The 7,656-nt window shown below is 37.6% G+C and overlaps 1 long non-coding RNA gene across 1 annotated transcript; it reads left to right on the forward strand.

The window, feature by feature from the left end:
* The first annotated feature begins 261 nt into the window (after positions 1 to 261).
* Positions 262 to 4,088, forward strand: LOC311055203. The gene is made up of 5 exons (XR_014601771.1): positions 262 to 338; positions 1,981 to 2,029; positions 2,496 to 2,543; positions 2,851 to 3,011; positions 3,720 to 4,088. It is a non-coding gene; the product is annotated as an uncharacterized lncRNA (long non-coding RNA).
* The last annotated feature ends 3,568 nt before the right edge of the window (positions 4,089 to 7,656 follow it).

The following is a 7,656-nucleotide window of genomic DNA, read 5'->3' on the forward strand; positions in this document are numbered from 1 at the left end:
AACACAACCTAAAACCAACCAAATATCTACGTCTAATGATGTTAGACTGCAACGTTGTATGGATGTTGTCATAATAATACATTTCAAACTGGATTGTCAAATGTCTCCTCAAATCACTGAGCAGTATAGCAACGTTCTGCTCTTTCATTGGACGAATCATTGGACTTGTGGGTGGGACCACAGTTGTATAACACCAGACTGGGCGGGGCAACAGTAACTGCTGCAGGAGCCTGCAGTTTGAATTTGGAGGGAGAGAAGACAGGAAGAGATACTTGTTTGTGCATGGAGATGTTTTTTTGACCATCCCAGGACTTCTAGAATCACAATCTTTTGCACAGGTGAGTTCATAATTAATTTCCTTCTAACTTGAAATGAAATATTTGACTGTTTGTTTTTAAAATAAAGTTCTACATTCTGTTTATGACCGAGTGAGGTGATTTCTTCATATTGCAAATCAGTCATGCTTTGTTGTTTTCTTTTCCTTTTCTTTGCATGTTTTTGAAACTGGCAGCATTGTTTGAGTAAATCCTTTGCCCAAAATGGTTACAGTACCTGCCTTTTGTGGCAAAACAGTGGGAACTAGAAAGAGGCTATACTGCATTAACTAGATGGACTGATCCCCATTGCTTTGTGTTGGTGGCTTGGTGCTGCTGAGTTAAACATTTGAATTGCAGCTTTTAAAGCTAATGTCTTATTTTAGGTGAAGTTCTGTTGTTCATGCATGATTCATGTTTTCAGTTGGGAATGTGTGTTATTGAAGGGTAAAAGCTCACATGCCTCACAGCCTGATTTTTGTGTGAGACAGTGCTGTGTAACTAAAAATCAGGCATAAGGGTTGGTTGCATTTGAATAGCCTTGTGTAGCCTTTATCATAGTTTTGATTATATTAGCTTGTAAGACATTATTTTCAGTCTAATATTGGCCAAGCCTAACAGTAAAGCCCACCTAAAAAAAATAAACATAATAGAGGAATGTAAACACTATGTTGAAGATTGATTGGTAAGTAACCAATCCCCAACGTCTGTTCAATGTATCATGCTGACGTCATATTGACATAGAATACTGACATGCTGTTGTCAGGTATTGCAACCAAAAACCAACGTCTGCTTAACGTCATTATGCTGACGTTCACACAATGTAAAATTCTAACATCATTAAGCGTTGTTTTTTTGTTGGATTTAAGTTGTGTTGGTAAGTAACCAATACCCAACGTCTGTTCAACATATCATGCTAACGTCATATTAACATAGAATACTGACATGCTGTTGTCGGGTATTGTAACCAAAACCCAACATCTGCTTAACGTCGTTATGCTAACGTCCACACAATGTTAAGTTCTAACATCATTAAATGTTGATTTTTGTTGGTTTTAAGTTGTGTTGGTAAGTAACCAATGCCCAACATCTGTTCAACGTATCATGCTAACGTCAAATTGACAAAGAATACCGACATTCTGTTGTCGGGTATTGAGACCAAAGTCCAATGTCTTCTTAACGTTATGACGTTAACGTCTACACAACGTTAAATTCTAACGCCATTAGACGTTGATATTTTGTTGGTTTTAATTTGTGCTGTTAAGCAACTATAATACAACGTTTTCTCAAATTTTTTTTCATTTCTGAGGAATGTAAACACTATATTGAAGATCTATTGGTAAGCCATCTTAAGTTGAAATATTGAAGTAAGTCCTGTACAGTTGAATGGCCCAAACAGAGTGAAGAACAGTTAGTATTTTGCCATAACCGATACTTGATATACAGTAGCTGATAATGAAGTAGGTGTACTGTAGGTTTGATAGCTGTCGTTTTCGACGCTGTTCCAGCCCATATTGAATTTAAATGTCCACAGATGTTTCGGAAGGCAGAGGTAGCCTATCTAATCTGTTTTTGTGTGTGTGTGTGTGTGTGTGTGTGTGTGTGTGTGTGTGTGTGTGTGTGTGTGTGTGTGCGTGTGCGTGTGCGTGTGCGTGTGCTACTTCAGCTTCCAAACACCTGTGATCAAGACTTGGTGAGCCTCCACCAAGTCCGAAGTAAGTATAATATCAGGGCGTTAATTTGAGGGGTAATATGCTTTAAATTGGTTGTAATTTAAAAATATATATTGAATTAGATGATTCAGGTTTCCCACGGTAGTGACTTTCCTGGAACATTTTGAATTGAGTTATAAATTCCCACAGGGCTTTGGGCACCCTGATGATAGTTTTTTGACACAGTTAAACATAACAGGCACAGATAAACTAGTAAACATTAGTCTACAGTCAGCAGTGTAATGTAAAAGCAGTCTTATAGCGTTAATATTGAAAGGGTAGGGATGTGAAGTTTCACTCAACCAACGATTCGATATAATTCACCATACTGGGTTCACAATACAATTTCTTCTTGGGTTTTCTCTGAAGTAGTTGTGCCACGGCATGAGGCCATTGTGAGAAGTCTCTATCTTGCGTCAAGTATATTTTTCATTCATAATGTGTTGTGTATTTCTTATTTTCATGCTAGATGTGGTACATCAAGAGGTGGAAGGTCCTCTCAAGTAGAATACATCGGGTAAGTACCTCCACACTGAACTTCACTATTATTTGACAATAAAGCAACATAATTTTGATTTAAAACAAGTTTGATTTTTCACCGCTATTAAAGGCATCAGGTTAACGGCTATAAAAATGAGGCATCATATACAGTATATGAATAGTTTTGATGCGATAGCATCAATATATTCTAAAGAAGTATTTGTATAATTTATTCGTCATGTCCCTGGTGTTTAAAGACCTTAAGAGGTGTAACGATAGAATAATATCTTAGCTGTCCACTTAATATGGCATTTTCCTTCCTGTGACTTTTACCATACTCTCAGGTTGTCATGGTTGGAGACACAGGAGGTAATTCATTGGATCATGCACCCAGAAGAATGATGCCGTTCCTCATGTCACATGAATTGACACTCCAGTACAACCTTTGTTGACATCATGGCAAGAATAAGTCCCCGGGGCCTGTGTCTTTTTGACGTTGCATATGGTAAGTTAAACATTTTAATTGCCCGATGTAACTTGACCTTTCCGTTATCTTTCAAATTCAAAAAGGAGTGCTACAAAATGTTGATTATTTTTATATACGTTGGCAGTTATGCCTAAGTTCAAGAGTTTGGAATCACTGTGAAAATTAAGTAAGTACAGCCAAGACACTGATGATAATGATAAATGTAATAATAATAATAATAATAATAATAATAATAAGGGTAATAATAATAATAATAATAATAATAATAATAATAATAATAATGGTAATAGTAATAATAATAAGGGTAATAATAATAATAATAATAACTTATATTCTTCAACATTTCTGTTCATTAAATAATCCACCAAGTGCAGCAATATCTTTAAAGACCTTAGGCATTCTAGATGTCATATTCTCTAGATATCCGTGTCAAATTTCACCCCATATTTTCAGTAGAATTTGCCGTACTTTGAGACTGGTTTGTATAAAACTTCTCATGAACCTTACGGTATAGCTGTTCCCAACATAGGATTTAGATCAAGCAATTGTGATGGCCCTTCCATCAGAGACAGTACTCATATCTGCAAACTCAGTTAATTTCAAAATCATAATTTCTCACTGATTCCAAACTTTTGAACAGATATCTGTCAGTCAATAAAGATGTTTCATAATGTAAAAATCAAGTTAGAGTTATTAAAATAGCTTATTCCTGTCATTTATCTTTAGGGGAACTAAAGAAGAATGCAACCCTCAACAAATTAAACAGAATGATGCAGAGAAGACTCTCCAAGTGATTTACGGGAGCTCAGTGTTATTTCTCTCTCTTTTTAACGTTTTTGCCCTTGGTGCATATGTTATAGACATGCCTCAAAGAATGCACTTCATTGTTTTTATTGATTTGTACTGTTTAGTTATTTTAAAGTTTCACAAATGGAATCATTTTCCTACAAAGGCACTTTGGGCTCTGAACCTATTCACCAAACCTGTAACTGTTTGGACAACAATATGACTTGTAATTTCTGTTTGTTTATACTACCTATTCAAATGTGCCAATTACAAGTTTAAAAAATATATAATAATGTTGTTTTATTAAACTTTGTCAAATAATATTGTCTGATATTGTATTTTCACCTTGGTAAAACTTGACACTGAAACAAGATGTAATTTGTTGTTGTTTGTCTGACGTCGTGATGATGAGATATCGACGTCAAAATGACGTCTGGAAGATGTCCTGTTCCCACCGCCCACTCAGTGGGCACAGGAGACGTTATTTTAACGTTGATATCTTGTTGTGACAAGATATCTACGTGACAAGGTAACTCTGGAGGTTGACGTCCTGCTAATGTTGGATTGACATTTTATTCTCAACTAAAATACAACGTGATTACATGCAACGTTAGAAATATGTCATATTTTGATTGTACGTTGAGCCAATGTTGTACTATGACGTCAACCCGATATAAATTTTCAGCTAAAATACAACTTGTCAGTTTATGACGTCAGACAAACGTTAGGTTATGACGTCAGACAAACTTTCATTTACAACTAAAATACAACTTGTATCCAACGTTGGGAGTCTAAGCTTTAATCAACGTCTACATAACATCAGAGATTGACGTTAAATCAACGTTAGTTTAAGATGTCAAACCAACGTCAGTTTATGACGTCAGACAAACGTTAGGTTATGACGTCAGACAAACTTTCATTTGTAACTAAAATACAACTTGTATCCAACGTTGGGAGTCTAACCTTTAATCAACGTCTACATAACATCAGAGATTGACGTTAAATCAACGTTAGTTTAAGATGTCAAAACAACGTCAGTTTATGACGTCAGACAAACGTTAGGTTATGACGTCAGACAAACTTTCATTTACAACTAAAATACAACTTGTATCCAACGTTGGGAGTCTAACCTTTAATCAACGTCTACATAACATCAGAGATTGACGTTAAACCAACGTCAGGTTATGACGTCAGACAAACTTTCATTTACAACAAAAATACAACTGGTATCCAACGTTGGGAGTCCAACCTTTAATCAACGTCTACATAACATCAGAGATTGACGTTACATCAATGTTAGTTTAGGATGTCAAACCAACGTCAGGTTATGACGTCTAAACAACGTTGGGTTATGACGTCTAACCAACGTTGGGTTATGACGTCAGACAAACTTTCATTTACAACCAAAATCCAACGGTCATCCAACGTTGGAGTACAACGTTGGGACAACGTTGTACTGACGTCGCGTGTCAGCTGGGTACATACCAAACTGGGCGTCCTTGAAATGGCAGTAGTCTGTATCATGGCAGATCTAGCGGAGCCAGAAATGACAGTGAAGTGACAAAATGTAAAGGACTTTTAAGACCTCTTTAATACCCCAAAAAGTTACCAACAAACTGCACTATAAAAACTGGTGAAACATTGGCCAAATTGTCAAATAATATAAGAAAGAGGCAAACACTGTGAAAATATCAGATTTGCAAGCTCACAACGGCCTGCTATGTTCACAATATTTATCTGTGGAACCAAGTCAAACTAAATTTAAGTGCTTGTCAGGGTCGAGGGATCCCCAGTTCAAATATGATTATTTTGGGTGGTCACGGCCTGAAAAGGTCGAGAACCACTGGGTCTAGTCTTCCTCTGGTGCTGAACTCATGTCTCGTGAGTCCCCTGGGTCCTCGTGAGGCCCCTGGATCCTCGGAGGCCCCTGATCCTCGGAGGGCCGTATAAAACCTCCAGTAAGCCTGATGTGCATTAACCCATTAAGACCGGGAACGCATCTGTGTGTCATTTTTAGATTTCTTTGGCTATTCTTTTTAGAAAAATCGTGAGAATTTGTGCAAATCTTTGAATATACATATTTTTTTGAAAAGCGAACATTTGTAACTCAAATCTTTGCTTCTGGGGGATTCTATAAATGTCTTGTAAATATCTAGCGTTTTTTTGAAAAAACTTATGTTGCTTTAATATCAGTGGTGCTTAAAACCTTTTTTTCATGTCAAGGACCACCCAAAATGATATGTATTTGGCCGCAGACCCCCATCTCAAAAACATGTTGTTCCAGTGACCCCCCCCCCCCCCCCCCCCCGAAGCAAAGATTTGAGTTACAAATGTTCGCTCTAAAAATGTGTTCAAAGATTTGCACACATTTTTTCCACGATTTTTCAGAAAAATAGCAGAGCTACAAGCTCGTAGCGCGGCACGCCGCTACGAGCTTGTAGATCTGCTATTTTTTGGAAATATAGCCCAAAGACATATTGAAATGACAGAGATGCGTTCCCGGTCTTAATGCGTTATAAGACGCACCCACAGTGTGACCTCTGCAGCGGCCATGCGTGCCATCCCCCCTTCTCCTTCTCTTTCCCCGTGGGCCCCGATCCCCTTGAGTCGCACGTCTTTGCCTGTGGCCGGCGCAAGGGCAATGGAGGGGCACTAATGAGGTCGTCCCTTCCCCCTCCATTTTAACCCATTCAATCCGGGGAACACATCTCTGTCATTTATTAAAACAATAGCAGATCTACAAGCTCATAGCGCGGCACCGAGTGCCGTGATACGAGCTTGTAGATCTGCTATTTGTTTGGGAAAATAATCTTGACAATGTTTGCAAATCTTTGAATACAGAATACAGATGGGGGTCCACGGCCAAATACGTATAATTTTGGGAGGTCCTTGACATGAAAAAGTTTAAGAACCGCTGAAATATAGCAACATAAGCTAGAAACTCCGTTCCAACTCTACAACGTTCGGCCTACTCAGGACATATCGGCTACCATTTGAATTTTTATAATAAGTTGTACCTTTAGAGATATTTCACTTTTAATTGCTAAAAAAAACCATTCATTTCAATGGGGAAATTCATACTTTTAGCTAGAAGAAAAAGAAAAAGAAAGAAAACTGTTAGGATTTAGAAGACATTTGTAGAATCCCCCAGAAGCAATAGATTTTGAGTTACAAATGTTCGCTTTAAAAAAAAATATATATATTGAAAGATTTTCACGATTTTTCAAAAATAGGAGATATACAAGCTCATAGCGCGGCACTCGGTGCCGCGCTATGAGCTTGTAGATCTGCTATTTTTGAATAGCCAAAGGAATCTAAAAGTGACAAACAGATGCGTTCCCGGTCTAACTGGGTTAATTCCAACACGTCCCTGTAAAGAGAGAGAGAGAGAGAGAGAGAGAGAGAGAGAGAGAGAGAGAGAGAGAGAGAGAGAGAGAGAGAGAGAGAGAGAGAGAGAGACGAAGGGTGGATGGGTTGGATAATTAAGGACAGTCATTCCTTTTTCTAATAATGTGAGTGTGCCTTAGCCAAGGTTAAGTGAAACAAGAGAGCAAGTGTGTCCCTGCATCACTCTGCCCGACGGAGAGTAACTTAAGTACATTTATTCAAGTACTGTACTTGAATCTCATTTTCGAGGTACTATACTTTCACCTCGCTTGAGTATTTGCATTTTTCAATACTTTGTACTCTACTCCACTACGTCTCAGAGGCAAATATTGTAACAAGCACAAAATTATTGTAGTTTTTTTTTTGTACTTACACTACAGTTATTTGACAGCGTATTTACTGCAGTTACAAGTTACAGGTAGGATTTTGATTATTATCGCAAACAAACCAATGAAGCCCTATCATATAATTCTATTCAAAAATAGATGAT

Source organism: Gymnoscopelus microlampas (genome assembly GCF_963454915.1).
Source record: "Gymnoscopelus microlampas genome assembly, chromosome: 11".
NCBI lineage: Eukaryota > Metazoa > Chordata > Actinopteri > Myctophiformes > Myctophidae > Gymnoscopelus > Gymnoscopelus microlampas.